This window comes from Rhinopithecus roxellana, chromosome 18 (genome assembly GCF_007565055.1).
Source record: "Rhinopithecus roxellana isolate Shanxi Qingling chromosome 18, ASM756505v1, whole genome shotgun sequence".
NCBI classification, from domain to species: Eukaryota; Metazoa; Chordata; class Mammalia; order Primates; family Cercopithecidae; genus Rhinopithecus; species Rhinopithecus roxellana.
Genome location: NC_044566.1, coordinates 5,423,952 through 5,443,108, shown reverse-complemented (window position 1 = coordinate 5,443,108; position 19,157 = coordinate 5,423,952). Strand labels below are relative to the sequence as shown.

Genomic DNA, 19,157 nt, shown 5'->3' with positions numbered 1-19,157 from the left:
AGTTATCAGTCTTTCTCTCCTTAGGCATAGCATGGTGCTCAACAGATGCTAAAAGAATTAGTTATACATAAACTGCTATTTTAGCCGATGAGCGTTAACAGAATAAAGGAAGAGCATAAGGCGTGAGAACTCGCAGACTGAAAAGTGCCCCATGCAAGGCCATCCATCCCGCCAGACTCCTGTCACCGTGAAGGAGAGCTGCAGAGAGTGAGGTCCTGCTCAAAAGCCCCCTGAGATCATCTGCCACGCTCTGCCAGGGTATTTGTCCTGGAACGTGACGTAGAACATTGTCTGCTGTTCCAGGAAAGGGCCACATATGCAACACGACCCCCAAATGCTGAAGGAGCCAAGAAACCAAGGAATAAGCCAGATCAATCACATTTGTTAGTAAAGGGTGTTTTATTGGGGGAATTTACAGACAGAAGCATGGTCTTGGGTGGCTGGAGGATAGGTAGGTCTCTGTACCTGTCACCCCAGACCCAGGGCTTCTGTGCCCTAGGGAAGAGGTGTAAGTGCTCTTTGCAAGACAATTAAAGGCAGCCCTTCAGAACAGGCAGAGTGGTAGGTGTGGTGTAATCACATCAAGGCCGACGTGTTTACACACTAGGGACAGGAAATCACATAGGAGTTGGGAGGCGCTCAGGAGACTGGCGCTGGTCTGAAGTCAGCATAGTGGATCAGCATCCAAGATGGAGTCGCCACTAACTGGACCCACATCTCCCCGGCCCAGGAGGAGTTTGCAGGGCAGGGCCTCTGATTGTTTTTGAAAATCTAGTTTAATTTGGTCATTACATTGGTGTCAAAAATGGAATACGTTAAATTTCATTGTACTTCTTAATGAATAGCATGAGTGCCAATCTCAAAGCATAACAACATTTCATCTTCCACACAATGCCGGTGTGAGCTCTGCCATGAAAACTTGCACCGCATCCCGGGATTCCTGGACGTGCCTGGGTTTAGCTGTCAGGGGATCTATTTGTCACTTTCACACCCATCTCGAGTCGCCATGCGTTCTTGAATTCTGCATCTTTGAGACTTTTGTCTCCTCTGTCACTTGAAGTCTTTCTTCTTAAAGTTTCTTCCTTCAGGTGTTCAGATGCAGGTCAGGAACAAGACTGGATGAGCCAAGGTCTCCAAGTCTTTTCTCTTCAACAATGAGCGATCACTGGCTCCGTTTCACACCTAACAATGGGTAATCATGCAAAGTGGTTGCTTGTCCCAAAGCGAGCCTAATCAGCATTAATTTTGCTTCTCAATGTCCCATTTACTTTTTATTTCTTAGTGAGAATACAGGAAAGGAAAGTATGCTAAGAATTCTTTTCTTACTTATTTTGTACACTCCCTTCTCCTTTGTTCTATTTCTCTAAAGGATCAATGATTTTAATTCCAGTTTTCTTCCAGAAAAAAACAACTAAGTTCCTCGTAGTGCTTAAAATTACCAATAAAGTAATGAAAGCAATTTGTTGGAATCCTTTGTCTGAACAGTAACTTTAACATAGACTATTACAGCTCCTCTCCAACAAAGTAAAGATGATAGGGTATCTGAAATAAGAGGTGGATGATAATTAGAAATTTAGCATTATTCAAAGTAATTTGCACCTTTGCTCAAGCAAGTTGCTTGAATATTACATAACATCACTTTAATGAATGTTCAATTTATGAAAACCTAACTTTTTACTTTTAAAGGTAAAACTAAACTGTTTACTTTCTAGAAAACTGAAAACTCACCCCTTTGGTCTTGCTCTGTCCCCAGACTGGAGGTCAATGATGCGGTCTTGGCTCACTGCAACCTCCGCCTCCCAGGTTCAAGCAATTCTCCTGCCTCAGCCTCCTGAGTCGCTGGGATTACAGGCGCCCGCCTCCACGCCTGGCTAATTTTTGTATTTTTAGTAGAGACAGGGTTTCACCATGTTGGCCAGGCTGATCTCGAATTCCTGACCTCATGATCCGCCTCCCAAAGTGCTGGGATTACAGGCGTGAGGCACCGCACCCGGCCACCCATTCACTTTTTCAAACAGAAGGATAAAATGGTTTCTCTTAAAATGTTTTTCAGCTATTGTAACTTATAAGAATACTTAAATATTCTTAGACAACTGGAAATTATCTCAGTCTGCTCAAAAAGCCAAAAAAGTGTGTAAAAAATGTAATGGTTTTGTATGCTACTAAGTGAAGCCAGCCTAAAGGGGCAAATACTGTAAGATTCCACTGATATGAGGTCCCCAGAAAGGTAAAATCCATAGAGACAGAAAGTGTGATAGAATGGGGCTTGACAGGGGCTGGGGTAAGGGAGGATTGGACAGTAAGTATTTAATGGGGACGGAGTTTCAGTTTGGGATGATATAAAAGTCCTGGAATAGATGGCGGTGCTTGTACCACGGTGTGAATGTCTAATACTTCATGCCACTGAACCGTGCACTTAACATGGTTAAAAATTTTGGCCGGGCGCGGTGGCTCAAGCCTGTAATCCCAGCACTTTGGGAGGCCGAGACGGGCGGATCACAAGGTCAGGAGATCGAGACCACCCTGGCTAATACGGTGAAACCCCCGTCTCTACTAAAGAATACAAAAAACTGGCCGGGCGAGGTGGCGGGCGCCTGTAGTCCCAGCTACTCGGGAGGCTGAGGCAGGAGAATGGCATAAACCCGGGAGGCGGAGCTTGCAGTGAGCTGAGATCCGGCCACCGCACTCCAGCCTGGGCGACAGAGCCAGACTCCGTCTCAAAAAAAAAAAAAAAAAAAAAAAAAATTTTTAAAAGAAAAAGAAAAAAAGTGTTTCCAGAACCAGAGATAACTTTTTATGTTAATATTCAATTATTCTGAGTTCCATTTCAGAAGACAGAGCTCATGAAGAAGAAAGCTCTTAAAAAAGAAAACCAGTCAGGAGTTCAAGACCAGCCTGATCAACATAGTGAAACCGTGTCTCTACTAAAAGTACAAATATATATATGTATATGTATATATATTTTTTAGCCGGGTGTGGTAGCGTGTACCTGTAATCCCAGCTACTCAGGAGGCTGAGGCATGAGAATGGCTTGAACCTGAGAGGCAGAGGTTTCAGTGAGCCCAGATTGCCCCACTGCACTCCAGCCTGTGTGACAGAGCGAGACTCCGTCTCAAAACAAAAAACAAAACAAACAAACAAACAAAAGCCAGGCATGGTAGCTCACATCTGAAATCCCAGCGCTTTGCAAGGCCAAGGCAGGCAGATCACTTGAGCCCAGGAATTCGAAACCAGCCTAGGCAGCATAGGAAGACCTTGGTCTCTACAAAAAATAAAAAATTAGCTGGACGTGTTGGCTCACACCTGTGGTGCCCGCTACGCAGCAGGCTGAGGTGGGAGGATCACCTGAGCCCAGAAGGTTGAGGCTGCAGTGAGCTGTGATCATGCCACTGCGCTCCAGCCTGGGCTACAGAGCAAGACCCTGTCTCAACAACAAAAACAAAACAACATTGATGAGACGAGTTTCTGTCTTAGTGACATACGTGAAGAAAAACTCTGATGCCGCCATAGTTGTGTTGGCAGCTCACAACCTCACCACGTTGAATGTCGTCATACAGGCTGCACCAGTGCATGCTTCAGCTTGGATCACTTTAAGGAGGAGATGGAAGCTGACGCTGGAGACCTGGCCATGTGCCAGGAATCTCACACCCACCCCTGTGTACTTCTGTAAACAGACGGCAGCACGAGTGCGGGGCTCCACTGCTCCGGTTTTTCTGATGAGGAAACCTACGTCCAAAATCCCACTACTTGAAGACAGTGAAGGCAGGAATCATGCCCGGGCCAGCTAGATCCCAAGGCCACCACAGGCTTGTGGCTGGATCACCTGTCTCCTAATCACAGCCATTCCCAGCCCCGTCCCTGCAGTCTGCTGGCCTGACCCACCGCAGGACAGCTGGAACCCACAGTGGGTGTCCTTGGTCTCTGGCACACACCTGCTTCTCCCTCACTTCCCACTTCCCCCGCAAGGCCCATCTTGCTAAGGTGGAATGAAGGAATTGAAAACACCGGCTCTGCGGTCAGGGGAGGACACGGTGCATCCTGCAGCAATGCCTTAGCCTGCCGAGGCCCCTGCTTGCCTGTCTGTAAACTGGGCACAATCACGCCACCTACTTCTTGGATCCACAGAAAACGACTTTGCCTGAGGCCAGGCACTAGGGGCCACCTTCCCCAAGCACACTCCTCTCACCCGTCCTGCTGGGTCTCCCTGATTTTCACCGCCTCATCCAGGGAAGAAGGCCCTGGCCCAGGTCCACCTCTTCTTCCAGCTGGAGGTAAGATGGTCTGGTGGGCGTGGTTAGTATCAGGGAGCAGAGAGACCCCAGCTGAATTGACAGAATCTGTATAAAGTGGCCAGCAGGCTGCCCAGTGCACAGTCTGCTCAGCAAGGGTTTTTCCTTTCTGCTTGGTCCCCGCTGTCGGATGCACAGAACCCGTATTCTCCTGGTCGCTGCAGTCCAGCAGCAGGTTCCTGATAGCTCACAACCCCACTGAGGTTCCACGCAGCTCGGATCAGCAGCTCATCACAGGGTGCATCACAGGGGCCTCCCTCCAGATCTGCTGGGTCCATCTTCAGGGAAGAGGCCCAGGCACGTGTATCTTTCAGAGGCTGACACCCTGGGTAAGAGTCTCTGCATTGAGCAACCCAGGACGCCTCTGGTGAGTTCCTCCTAACAAGGTCCCGGGATGCACGGATATTCAGGACCACCTGGAGATAGGCCTCAAACCTGGGTTCAGCTCTCAGACCACTCGAGACTGCTGCAGGAGGCTCTCATCTTCTTTGTAGGTAATATTTCAGTGGGTCAGAAATAACCTTCTGATTGGGAATGGAAGAAGAAAGGCATCGAATGGTTGGTTTTCTTCTGTGTAATCCTACAGGGGTACACCAAGAGTTTATTTTCTCTAGTACAATGAAACTTTGTCAAAACTTTAATTTTAGCCAAAGAAATGCATTTGCCTTTTGTTTTTTTGTTTTTTTTTATTGGAGTCTCACTGTATCGCTCAGGCTAGAATGCAGTGGCATGATCTTGGCTCACTGCAGTCTCCACTTCCTGGGTTTAAGTGGTTCTCCTGCCTCAGCCTCCCGAGTAGCTGGGATTACAGGCATGCACCACCACACCCGGTAATGTTGTGTTTTCAGTAGAGACAGGGCTTCACCATGTTGTCAGGCTGGTCTCGAACTCCTGACCTCAGGTGATCCATACGCCTTGGCCTCTCAAAGTGCTGGGATTACAGGCATGAGCCACGTGGCCGGCCACATTTGCATAGTTTTAAAAGAAAATAGCGCTACCCGGCCATAAGAATAACCCGATGTCCTTGCCATCGCCCACTCCGGAACCCCCTGCAGAGAATCACTCATAGCTCTTTGCTCCTCTACCTTTATTGTGTCCATATTTCCAAATCATATGCTTATAGCATAATTTTGAAAATTTCAACAGCACCAGTTACATGGGAAGATAAGTATTTAGCTCATTCGTGCTCCTACCTCTCTACCTCTTTCTGCTGCATGTGTCCCCGCAGAGGCTACACGGGTCTCCGTTCAATCCCTGCCTGTGACGGTAACAAGATTACATGATCGTAGCTGCAGTGTCAGTGCGTGTGCTACATGCCGCCCCTGTGTTCATGCATTTTCACTGCATCTTCTTTCTTTCTTTCTTTCTTTTTTTTTTTTTTTTTTTTGAGATGGAGTCTCGCTCTGTCACCCAGGCTGGAGTGCAGTGGCCAGATCTCAGCTCACTGCAAGCTCCGCCTCCCGGGTTTATGCCATTCTCCTGCCTCAGCCTCCCGAGTAGCTGGGACTACAGGCGCCCGCCACCTCGCCTGGCTAGTTTTTTGTATTTTTTAATAGAGACGGGGTTTCACCATATTAGCCAGGATGGTCTCGATCTCCTGACCTCGTGATCCGCCCGTCTCGGCCTCCCAAAGTGCTGGGATTATAGGCTTGAGCCACCGCGCCCAGCCTCTTTTTTTTTTTTTTTTGAGACAGAGTCTCACTCTGTAGCCCAGGCTGGAGTGCAGTGGCGCGATCTCTGCTCACTGCAAGCCCAGCCTCCTGGGTTCACGCCATTCTCCTGTCTCAGCCTCCCGAGTAGCTGGGACTACAGGCGCCCGCCACCACGCCCGGCTAATTTTTTTTTTTTTTTTTTTTTGATATTTTTAGTAGAGACGGGGTTTCACCGTGTTAGCCAGGATGATCTCCGATCTCCTGACCTCGTGATCCACCCGCCTCAGCCTCCCAAAGTGCCGGGATTACAGGCGTGAGCCACCACGCCCGGCCCACTGCATCTTCTTTCTTATACGACCTTTTTTCCTTGAAGACAATCATCGCCTCCATCTTTCATTTTCTTAGCTTTCTTTTTTGAGACAGTCTCGCTTTGTTGCCCAGGCTGGAGTGCAGTGGTGCCATCTCAGTTCACTGCAACCTCTGCCTCCCTGGTTCAAGCGATTCTCCTGCCTCAGCCTCCTGAGTAGCTGGGATTACAGGGGCCCACCACCATGCCCAGCTAATTTTTGTATTTTTAGTAGAGACGGGGGTTTCACCATGTTGGCCAGGCTGGTCTCGAACTCCTAACCTCAAGTGATCCTCCTGCCTCAGCCTCCCAAAGTGCTGGGATTACAGGCATGAGCCACTGTGCCCAGCCTCATTTTCTTAGCTTTCTGTATACTTTCTACTAGTTCACAGCCATACACTCATATTTGTCAGTGCCATTCTATTTTTTTTTTTCTGGAGACATCCCTCCTGTCACCCTTTGGCATCCTGCCCCAATCTGATGGTGACTTTCTAAACTTGTTGCATACTTCTATACTCAGGCTGCACTTTACAGATGTCAGGAATTCCCTCTACCTCTCTCATAAGCCCTTATTTTCTGCATTCCATGATGTCTTCCTCCTTGATTTATCTGTTTAATTTAGTGGAATGTATTCTGTAGTAGCTTCCTGGGAAAGGGTGCATGAAACATCAACAGTTAAAATATTTTTCTGACTCTATAGTGATGGATAATTTGGCTGGGTATGTTAGTCACAACTAGGAAATATTTGTCTTCAAAATGTTCAAAGTGAAAGGTGGTGGTGGCATAGCGTTTAATCTTTCTAAATCCCAAAATTAAAACAGAGCAACTAGACAGCAAAACCGAAAACCTATGAATCACATTGACAACAAAATTACATAACAAAGTATCCCCATGAACCTTTGGATCGGGGGTGTGAGTACAAGTGGGTGTGTGAGGAGATGTAATAAGGGAGTCTTCAGAAGGATTAGACTTTTTGCATTTTACTAAATACAAAACTTTAAAAAAGCAAAATGCATTATGAAAATTTCTTAAAATGATATTTTACACAGAGAATTTCACTTTAACTAAAAGAATTTGTTTCAAACAGCAAGTAGGTTAAGTTTAAACCAGTACCTTTCCACTATAAACCATTTTCTGAACATTTTCTCCTGTTCTTCAATCTGAAATACAAAGGAAGGGAGGCTTGCCCATTTTGGATAGAAATGATCAGTCTCTGGACTAGCTTAGCAGGAAGTAGTAAAATTATCGTGCCTGGGTTAGTGTGACATCTCACATGAAAAGAAAACACCTGGAGAGTCTCTGCAACCAGAGAGGCTACGGTGCTCCACTTCCTTCAATCTACTTTCAGAAGCCGTGAGAAAGGTTTTGGGCACACATCGTCAGCCAGAACCCGACACCCTGAGCAAACCGTGCTGCAGTCTGTGTACCTGACGTGCCTTCAGCCTTTGGCGATAAAAATAAAAAGTCTTTTGCCCCCGACTAATCAAATCAAATTAAATTAAAATGTCATCGAGTTCCGTGTGCCCACTTTGAAATATTATTCTTAACAACAGCATTGGCCGGGCGCGGTGGCTCAAGCCTGTAATCCCAGCACTTTGGGAGGCCAAGACGGGCGGATCACGAGGTCAGGAGATTGAGACCATCCTGGCTAACACGGTGAAACCCTGTCTCTACTAAAAATACAAAAAACTAGCCGGGTGCAGTGGTGGGCGCCTGTAGTCCCAGCTACTCGGGAGGCTGAGGCAGGAGAATGGCGTGAACCCGGGAGGCGGAGCTTGCAGTGAGCTGAGATCCGGCCACTGCACTCCAGCTTGGGCGACAGAGCGAGACTCCAGTCTCAAAAAAAGTAAAAATAAAAAAATAACAAGAGCATTTGCATTCATTTCTATCTTCAAGGCCTTTCCTAAACACCCATTTTTTCCAGCTCTTCAAGGGGAGCATCTGCTGAACGGGATGGGTGAAGTGATGGGAAGCAGAGGAGCAGGCCTGCGGTCGTGGTGAGTACATCACATTGCGTGATGGGGGATGTGGGAGTGTCTGCGGGAGACTGGCCGGAGCTTGTGTCTTTCGCAGATGTAAGTAAGAGGGGGATTCTGGATGTGCTCTCAGGTTCGCAAGGCTCTTAATGAACCTCTTTATCACCTGTTTGGGCTCTGATTTTCCATTGTTCAGAATTCCATATACATTACAATGGAAAAATTTTTTTAAATTAACTCTTTTAATTGTTGTTATTCCTGAGGACTCGGAACCGTGACTGATGCGAGGCTGGTGAGGCCGTGTGAGCCTCGGGTCAGTAGCGGGCAGGGCTCAGAACCTCTTGCCACTCCCTGAACCCTGGTGTGACCAGATGTCCCACTTTTCCCTTAAGCTGACTTTCTCCGCCTCCCTCCCTCCCCACTTCCGTTCCTCCCGCCTGCTCCCACCTCTCCCAGTCTGCCCGTTTTCCTTCATTTATTGGCACTGGATGCCCACACCCAGGGCACACTAGGAAGCTGCTGAGGGCGAGCAGGCCTCATGACAATGTCATCAGATCAGGGTTTGCTTTAGAGGCAGGTGGGGAAGAGGAGGTACAAGATGTTCATCTTGATCTCTGCTGTATGAGAATCGATACCACCAAGACTTCCTCAGCATAAAGAAAATGTCAATAGCTTTGTGGCTTTTGGACCCAAATGAGTATTAAGTGGCTGCTTATTTTTAAGGCTCATTTTTAAGGGACCATTTTTAAACCCTGTTGTTTGCTATAATACAATTATAAAATAATTTTACTTTTGTAAGCTTTACTGTAAAGAATCTGATCCTATTACCCAACTTAGGGTATATTAACTAGATTTGGTTGCTTTTTATAGCATGAAATACAAACTTCTCCAACTGGTTGTCACAGTCTCTCAATCTGGCCAACCTCTACGTATTCATCCAGATTTCCTTCCTTTCTCAGCATTGCTGTCTCATCCCCCTGGAACATCTTCCACCTCATCCACCCTGTAGACTCAGCGCTACAGTGCTCCCCTCGTTCCTGAGCCGCTTCTGTCTCCAGGACTTCAGGAGACAGTTCTGATAGGGCTCACAACATTCCCAGCCCATGCTGGGGGGCTCCACTGCAATCCCCTCTCCTCGGTGGGAACAGAGGCTGATGTGCCTCCCCTGATCAGGTTACATTCTCTTGTAAAGATGAAGGAATTCTTCAGTGGAATTAAGATCCCTAATCAGTCAACTTTGAGCTAGTCAAAGGGAAGGTTATCTTGGGTGGAACTGGATACAAGATAGGGAAAGTCAGAGAGATTCGAGGCTGCAGAGATGTGCTCCTGTTGGCCTTGAGGGAGCAAACCGCCATGCTTTGCGGGGAGCCACATGAGAGGGAGCAGAGGGGCCTCCAGTAACTGAGGGCAGGTCCCAGCAGGCAGCAGCAGGAAACAGAGGCCTCAGTCCCACAAGCACGAGGAACTGAATGCTGCCAACAGCCAGTAAGCTTGGAAGGTGACCTTGACCTTCAGATGAGCACCTGGCCCAGCAGCACCTTGACTTCAGCCTTGTGAGGCCCCAGTTAGAGGACCCAGCTGGTCACATGCAGACTCTTGACCCATGGAAACAAAGAGTGAGAAATGTGTATGGTTTTAAGCACCTAAGCCTGGGATCATTTGCTATACAGCAAAAAGAAACTAATACAGGGTCCGGGCGTGGTGGCTAATACCTGTAATTCCAGCACTTTGGGAGGCCAAGGTGGGCAGATCACCAGAGCTCAGGAGTTTGAGACTAGCCTGGGCAACATGGGGAAACCCCATCTCTACTAAAAATACAAAAATTAGCTGGGCATGGTGGTGGGTGCCTGTAATCCCAGCTACTCGAGAGGCTGAGACAGGAGAATCTCTTGAACCCAGGAGGCAGAGGTTGCAGTGAGCCGAGATCACACCACTGAACTCCAGCCTAAGGGACAGAGCGAGAGTCTTAAGAAAGAGAGAGAGAGGGAGAGAGAGAGAGAGAGAGGAAAGAAACTTCATCTCAAAAAGGAGAGAGAGAAAGAGAGAGAAAAAGGAAATAAAGAGAGAAAGAAGGAAGAAAGACTCCATCTCAAAAAAAAGAGAGAAAGAGAAAGAAAAAAGACTCCATCTCAAAAAAGAAAAAAAAAAGAGAAAGAAAGACTCCATCTAAAAAAAGAAAAGAGAGAGAGAGAGAGAAACACAGACAGGTATCCTGTGGCACATGGTGTGGTCTTCCAGCACTCTCTCTGCTAGACAGAGTGCTAGACCTGTAATTTTTTTTTTTTTTTTTTTGAGACGGAGTCTCGCTCTGTCGCCCAGGCTGGAGTGCAGTGGCCGGATCTCAGCTCACTGCAAGCTCCGCCTCCCGGGTTCACGCCATTCTCCTGCCTCAGCCTCCCGAGTAGCTGGGACTACAGGCGCCCGCCATCTCGCCCGGCTAGTTTTTTGTATTTTTTAGTAGAGACGGGGTTTCACCGTGTAGACCAGGATGGTCTCGATCTCCTGACCTCGTGATCCGCCCGTCTCGGCCTCCCAAAGTGCTGGGATTACAGGCTTGAGCCACCGCGCCCGGCCGACCTGTAATTTTTTGATGCTATGATGGTCTCTTGCACTGCTTTTGTGAATTCCTTCAGTGGAGGGACGTTCACGTCGCCACCGTTTTTTGCAAAGCACTGTGTTTTGCAGCCCCCGTGCTGGTTTGTGCTTCTGTTCCATGAGCACTTGGCCTCCCAAAATGCTGGGATTACAGACCCCGACAGTCATCCCTGTTGCAGATGTGAGCCTCCAGGCTGTGGGGCACTGGGACACATCTCTTGGTGTCTTCCATGTCCTCCCTGTTCACCCCAGCTGCTTCCGCAACACATCAACTGTGTATCACGTTCCCTCTGCCTGTGGAGGCTGGCCTCAGGTTCCCCCTCTTGGTGGGGCCTGCTGGGGGACGTGGGATGGTTTCTGGGCCTCCAGCTTTGCCAGCTTTCTCAGCAGGCACCCATGCCTGTCTCTACAGCCTTGCTCTCCCTCCTGGAGGTGCCACTGTGCATGGCCTTGGACAGAGGATCGTTCCAACAGCCACTCGCCCCTTACTGCTTCAGGTGAGCGGCTATTCCTCGTGCACCCCTTCTTTGGCACCTGATATGGGAGGGAACCATTTGGTGCGGAACGGGCAAGGTATGGTCTTTAACTACAAGGAATGTGAGGAGAGAGGCTCCTCTTTCTGTTCCCTGGGACAGCCAGTGTGTGGTGTTGGACCAAAGCACACGGATGTTAGTTATTCTTGGACCAGGGACCCAAAGGAACGTTTGCAGTTCAGACCCAGCCAGACTTGGCTGCAGCTCCCGCCCCTCAACCTCTCTTGGTAATTTTCTGAGCCATTTCTCATCCTGGCTTTCTGGCCTCCTTCAATTCTGTGAGCCTTGTATCCTTTCAGTTGGTTACCTCTGACTCCTAAGATAGCATGATTCAGCCAGGCGCAGTAGCCCACACCTGTAATCCCAGCACTTTGGGAGGCCAAGATGGACAGATCATCTGAGGTCAGGAGTTTGAGACCAGCCTGGTCAACATGATGAAACCCCGTCTCTACTAAAAATACAAAAATCGACTGGCATGGTGGCAGGTGCCTGTAATCCCAGCTACTCGGGAGGCTGAGGCAGGAGAATCACTTTAACCCGGGAGGTGGAGGTTGCAGTGAGCCAAGATCGCACCACTGTACTCCAGCCTGTGCGACAGACAGAGTGAGACTTGTCTCCAAAAAAAAAAAAAAAAAAAAAAAAATAGCAATAGCATGATTCGTTTCAGTTGCTTGTAACTGGGACCCGTGATGGATTCAGCTCCCCAGTGATAATGTATAACAGCCACCGCCGTGTGTGTCTCATAAATGTCTGTAACATCCCTTGTGCACGTAACAACTCGGACATGGGTCAGTGCAGCAGACCCGAGCCACACTGCTGGGGCTCAAGCCCTGGGTTTGCACGTACCAGCTGTGAGACGTGGGAAAGCTAGAGGAGCCCTCGGCCCGTTGTCTGTGAAACAGGGACAATGACAGTCCTCGCCTCATTGGATGACTATGGGATTGCACAAATTCATATACACAAGGCTCTCGGAACTGTGTCAGAGAAGTGTTTGCTGTTATTTCATCCTAATCTGTTTGACTATGGAAAATGATATTTTATTATTTCTCCAACTAAATTTTAAGAGGTTCTTTATTTTCATTCCCTCCAGCGCACCAAGCCTGGCCAGGGAGTACATGGTTCTGCACAGGGGTCGGAGTCTGTGGCCTTGGTACCTCCCCAGCCAGAAGATCACACGTACCCCTGGATCTCACAGCCTCTTCAGCAGTGAGCCCTGGACAGCACTGTCAACAAGACGGATGCTCAGTGCTTTCCCTGTTTTCTATCAGAGAAGGTTCTGGTTTCTGATGACTCCAACCTGCATGCAGATTACATGCCAGCAGGGAGTTGATGGCAACTGGAATCGTGCCAACTTCACTTCCTACTGTGATCCGACAACCCTTGGCCTGCCCTCTAACCCTCTCCACTCCAAGGTCATCTCTCAAGCCTCAGTGGAACAATCACGGCTCTTCCTCACAGCACAGGGCAACTTGGACCTGGTCTTACAGCTCTCCCATCTGATCTGGGAACTAGGACTGCTCATCTACTGAGACTATATTGAGGGGGCTGGGCACGGTGGCTCATGCCTGTAATCCCAGCACTTTGGGAGGCCGAGGCAGGCAGATCACCTAAGGTCAGGAGTTCGAGACCAGCCTGGCCAACATGGTGAACCACGTCTCTACTGAAAATACAAAATTAGCTGGGCATGGTGGTGCGTGCCTGTAATCTCAGCTACTTGGGAGGCTGAAGCAGGAGAATCGCTTGAACTCATGAGGCAGAGGTTGCAGTGAGCCAACGTCGCGTCACTATACTCCAGCCTGGGTGACAGAGCGAGACTCCGCCTCAAAAAAAAAAAAAGAAAAGAAAAAAAGAAAAAACTTGGCAATGACAGCACCAGGGCCTTCTCTGACGGGAGCCTGGATGGAGAGTGAATTACCCAGGAAATGCAGCAGAGGCCGGGGTAGAACAAGGGTTCCCAGGCAGGAGCCAGGGTGACCCCATCTGCTCTCCTGTCACTGGGGGCTGGGACAGTGGTGGTGTTGTCTTCAAAGCAAGGTGAGCTGGATGGAGGCTGGGATCCTCAGGACTGGGCTGCTGGCCTCTGCACTGTCTGTCTGAGGGCAGATTACATGTTCTTCTCTTAGTTTAGTCACATTATTTTGAGTCATGTCACTCTCACCTGAAACTACAGCTAATAATAAACTGACCTGTTATCCACCCGACTGGCAACTTAGACTGGGTGAAATGGATTGTGTTTTCTGATCTCTCCTGTCATACAACTCGTATGGGCTACAGACCAAACGTTATCATATTAACAATACCGGCTAGACTGAACTGCGCAGGGGAGAGCGCAGATGGCTGCATATGTTAAGAGCTGGAGGCATTAATTATGAAGCATCCTCATCTTCTGGGGTTCACTCACATCATGACAGTACAAGGTTTCCTGTGACATTCTGTAAGTAAAGCAACTTCAGGAGATTTTAAATTCGAACAATTAACAAATAAATAACAAGTGAGGATTCTTTAGGTTCTATAGGCCGGGCGCGGTGGCTCAAGGTACAGCACTTGGGAGGCCGAGACGGGCGGATCACAAGGTCAGGAGACGGGATTGGCTAACACGGGAAACCCGTCTTAAAAAAACAAAAAAAACTAGGGCACTGCGCCGTAGTTCAGCTACTTGGAGCTGAGCAGGAGAATGGCGTGAACCGGGAGGGGAGCAGTGAGCTGAGGGCAAGCATCAGCCTGTACAGAGCGAACTCCGTCTCAAAAAAAAAAAAAAAAAAAAAAAAAAAAAAAAAAGGTTCTATTTTTTTTTTTTTTTTTTTTTTTTTTGAGACAGAGTCTCGCTCTGTCGCCCGGCTGGAGTGCAGTGGCCGGATCTCAGCTCACTGCAAGCTCCGCCTCCCGGGTTCACGCCATTCTCCTGCCTCAGCCTCCCGAGTAGTGGACTACAGGCGCCCGCCACCTCGCCCAGCTAGTTTTTTTGTATTTTTAGTAGAGACGGGTTTTCACCGTGTTAGCCAGGATGGTCTTGATCTCCTGACCTCGTGATCCGCCCGTCTCGGCCTCCCAAAGTGCTGGGATTACAGGCTTGAGCCACCGCGCCCGGCCCTAAATGTTTTAATAAGCTTCCTTTTGGAAGGGGCCAATTTAATTAATTAAACCATGATATTAAAAAAAGAAAAACAACCTAATAATGGTTCTGGCCAAGTAGAATTTTACTTTTTTTTTTTTTTTTTTTTTGACATGGAGTCTCACTCTATCACCCAGGCTGCAGTGCAACAGCACGATCTCGGCTCACCTTAACCTCTGCCTCCTGGGTTCAAGAGATTCTTCTACCTCAGCCTCCTGAGTAGCCGGGATTACAGGTGCCCACCACCATGCCAGGTTAATTTTTGTATTTTTAATAGAGACAGGGTATCACCATGTTGGTCAGGCTGGTCTCAAACTCCTGAGCTCAGGTGATCTGCCCGCGTCAGCCTTCTAAAGTGCTGGGATTACAGGTGTGAGTCATCATGCCTGGCTTAGAATTTTACTTTGATAAAAGTATAAAATGATCGAAGGGAAGTATGCTATCGAGTATACAGAAATATTAAAAGATTAAAAACAGAGGGATCATAAACCAAATAAATAAGTTTAAATGGCTAAGTTTGATGCACTTTATAAAGGTATTAAGAAGATACTGAAAAACATGGAAACTTCCTTTGTGTATGTTGTGTGGTGTACAATAACGACAGGCGGGGCATTGGCGAGTAACAATGTCAGTTGGTTTGTCTCTTTATCCATCCCTTCTCACATCTTCTCACTCAGCCCTGCCAGGCTCATCCCTTGTCCTGTGTGTGCCAGGAACAGCCCTTGGCCGAATAAGGACAGACACAGGCCAGTAAGGGAGCCCCACCGCGGCCACCTGATCTTACAAAGGAGCATGCGGCAACCCCCTGAGTGAGACACTGGGGAAAAGTGAAGGAGCCTCCTCCCTGTGGCAGAGGCTTGAGACCCAGCCAGGAAGCGCTGGGAAGCCAACCCCCAGAAGAGTGGCATCGAACCGAGTTCTTAAAGAATTCATTGGGTTAATTACAGGTTAATTAGGGGAAGAGGAGAGGGACTGGATTTGTGAATTATTTATGTTCCGTAAGGAAGAATGACGGGGAAAACAGTTGAAACAGCTTACATCTCTACATACCTGTTGGTTATGAGCATGGACTGTTGGGTTTTTCCCTATTAATAAAATAAAATCAGTAAATATTTGACTAGATATTTTGTGATAGACTTGGATTAAATGAAAAGTTAATGGGTTCTGATTTGTGTAAAATTAGCCAATAGCTTTAGACCGCAATCATGAACTGGGGCTGACCTGCCTCAAAAAAAAAAAAACAAAAAAAAAAAAACAAAAAAAAAAAACAAAAAAAAACAAGGAAAAAGTGGCATGGTTTCTCTTTTCATTTAGAAATCTCTGAGTTTTCTGAGAATGTGTATTATTCCTTTAAAAACATCTTTCAATATTAACTTTTATTTAAAAGTTACATAAAAGTTTGTTTTTGTTTTTTGAGACAGAGTCTCTGTCACCCAGACCGGAGTGCAGTGGCGTGATCTCGGCTCACTGCAATATCTGCCTCCCAGGTTCAAGTGATTCTCCTGCCTCAGTCTCCCAAGTAGCAGGGATTACAGGTGTTATGCACCACCATGCCAGGCTAATTTTTGTGTTTTTAGTAGAGACAGGGTTTTGCCATGTTGGCCGGGCTGATCTCGAACTCCTGACCTCAGGCGATCTGCCTCAGCCTCCCAAAGTGCTGGGATTACAGGTCTGAGCCACTGCACCTGGCCAAAGGTTGCATACAATTTTAAGCATATAAAAAATCAGAGGAAAAGTGCATCCATTATTACCAGCTCCTGGCCAACCCTGCTCCACTTGCACTGCCCCCACTCTGCCTTGGTCTGCACTGTTCTTCTGAAATTTCAGACAGAAATAATTTCACTTCTTCATTTCCAGCATGGAGACCTTGCCTTTCTTTCTCTCTGTCTTTCATTCTCTTCTTATTCTGTACTAACTTTTATCTAGAGCCTCCATTACAACATTAAATAGAAACAGGAGAGCAGACCTCCTCCTTCTACTCCTGAGCTATAGGGAAAGCACTCAGATTCTTCTCTGTAACTGTGACTTTTCTGTAGATGCCCCTTGCCAGGCTGAGGAAATTCTCTTCTATTCCCAGCTTTTTAGGTGCTTTATTCTGAAGGGGTGTTGGATTTTCTCAAATGCTTTTTCTGTGCCTATTGAGATGACCACGTGGTTTTTGTCCTGTACTCTTTGGAAGTGTTGTGTTACATTGATTTTTGTGTATTGAACCGCCCTTGCATTCTTGAGATAAATCCCACTCGGCTGTGTCATATAATCTTTTTTCGATGTTGCTGGATTTGGTTTGCTAGTATTTTTTTTGATGATTTTGCATTGATATTCATTGAGGATATTGGCCTGTAGTTTTCTCTTCCTTTGATTACAAGTCAGTCTGGTTTTGGTGTCAGGATGATACTGACCTCATGGGATGAGTTAGATTGTTTCTTCCTCTTCTATTTTTTTCTTTCTCTCTTTCTTTCTTTTCTTTCTTTCCTTCCTTCCTTCCTTCCTTCCTTCCTTCCTTCCTTCCTTCCTTCCTTCCTCCTCCCTCCCTCCCTCCCTCCCTCCCTCCCTCCCTTCCTTCCTTCCTTCTCTCTCTCTCTCTTTCTTTCTTTCTTTCTGAAAGAATTTGTGAAGGTTTGGTATTCTTCTTCTTCAAATGTTTGGTAGAATTTACAAGTTAAGCCATGTGGGCCTGGGCTTTTCTTTGCAGAAAAATTTTAATTACCAATTAAACCTCTATTTGTTGTAAGTCTACTTGATTTTCCATTTATTTTTGAGTCTCTTTTAGCAGTTTCTGTTTTTCTAGGAACTGGCTCATTTTACCTAAGTAATCTAACTTGCTGTCAGAGAGGTCCATCTTCTGTTACTTCTGTTGTCCACAAAGTGAGTGAAAAGATGACCTCGTACTTTCTGAGATGAGCCTCCTCTGTTTTCCATCACTGTGGTCTGGGCTTTCTTTTCCTTTGCTCTTAGTGTCTCTATCCTGCTTGATTTGCTTCCAATCTCAGCACTTTTCCCCCAGAATAGAGCTCCGCTCGGGAAGGAACCTTTCAACTGTTTATGGGGTCCAGGCACCTTGCCCCTCCAGAGTTTACCAAGGGCCAACTGCCGTCTCTTAGTAAAATCAGAATCTGCAGCCCCCATGATGGTTTGTGCTTCTGTTCCATGTGCTGCGCTGCCTTTCAGGCCGTACCCCGGCTGCTGAGGCCTCCTCCGCTCTCGAGGCTGCAAGGTGCCCCCTGGTTTTGGACACAGATGCTGATACTAGGAGGACTTTTCAGTTGGTGACTGTCCCCACCTGCTCACATTTTGGGGCCTGTGGAAATAGTTTGTCATTTGGTTTTGTTGTAGATGTTCTCTATGGGTTTTGAAGGCAAATTACTTAACTTTTTTTGAATCTTTGTTTCCTTCTGGTAAAATGGGATAGTACAGAAAGTGAGGTGACTATAGGAAATTCCCTGGCACGTGGAATACACTTTAATTGTGAATATTATTCTCCAACTTCTCCCTCCATGTGGAAATGCCACAACTCCAAGGCTACACAATTAAACTCTCTACTTAATGTTCACACATTACATTTACAGTAAGCTATTTTTAAATAAAATGAAAAGAAAAGAGCCGGGCGCGGTGGCTCAAGCCTGTAATCACAGCACTTTGGGAGGCCGAGACGGGCGGATCACGAGGTCAGGAGATCGAGACCATCCTGGCTAACACGGTGAAACCCCGTCTCTACTAAAAAATACAAAAACACTAGCCGGGCGAGGTGGCGGCGCCTGTAGTCCCAGCTACTCGGGAGGCTGAGGCAGGAGAATGGCGTGAACTCAGGAGGCGGAGCTTGCAGTGAGCTGAGATCTGGCCACTGCACTCCAGCCCGGGCGACAGAGCCAGACTCCGCCTCAAAAAGAAAAAAAAGAAAATATATATAGGTACAACTTAAGTTTAAAATTTAAAAACAACAATAAAATTAGGAAAATAGAAAACCTTCACCATCATCTATTAGAGTAACTCACATGCAGCTGTTTTTCTGGCATCATTTGAAACAACATTGAGTATACCTGTCTGTGTAGCTTACACGTACAAAGCATAGAGATCAATTTTTTAAAACTGGAGCTATAAATATTTAACTCTGACAAATTATACATTCATTTTTTAATAATAAATGTAAATCAATTAAATTTTTATTACCTACGCTAGTGATTATTTTTCTCCAGTAAGTCTTGTTTGTATTGACTACCTGACTGGCTATGATAAATTGTTCCAATAGCTTCCTAAGAAACCAAAAATCACTTTTTAATCTTCATTAGTATGCTATTGATCAAACCTGATTTTGAGTGTCCTCTAACCTCAAGCTTCAAATGGAAACGGTGACGTTATTACTGCTTCAAAGGTGTCCTTGTGTTGGTTGAGAAAAATCACAAAAAAATAGTAGAACTACTACACTAATAGCCAAACAAATAGGAGCTGAGCCCATGTACAACACAACGGGCAATCTTAATTGAAATAGAGGAAGAAGAATACACATTTTTTCTTGGTCAGTTTTGTTTATGTAATGAGAAAAATGTCATGGTCTCCGTGTAACAATATCTGGCTCTCCCCTAAGAAGTTCAGCTACGATCCTAGGTAGCATATTCTCTTTAAGAAGGATCACTAAAGGCACTACACGGAGACCAAA

At 46.8% G+C, this 19,157-nt stretch overlaps 1 long non-coding RNA gene across 1 annotated transcript; it reads right to left on the bottom strand.

The window, feature by feature from the left end:
* Positions 1 to 1,435: 1,435 nt before the first annotated feature.
* LOC104659915 lies at positions 1,436 to 18,516 on the bottom strand. Its single transcript, XR_004054752.1, has 3 exons — positions 18,496 to 18,516; positions 4,384 to 4,705; positions 1,436 to 1,542 (listed from the first exon to the last, which is right to left on the bottom strand). It is a non-coding gene; the product is annotated as a putative protein ATP11AUN (long non-coding RNA).
* Between the last annotated feature and the right edge of the window lie 641 nt (positions 18,517 to 19,157).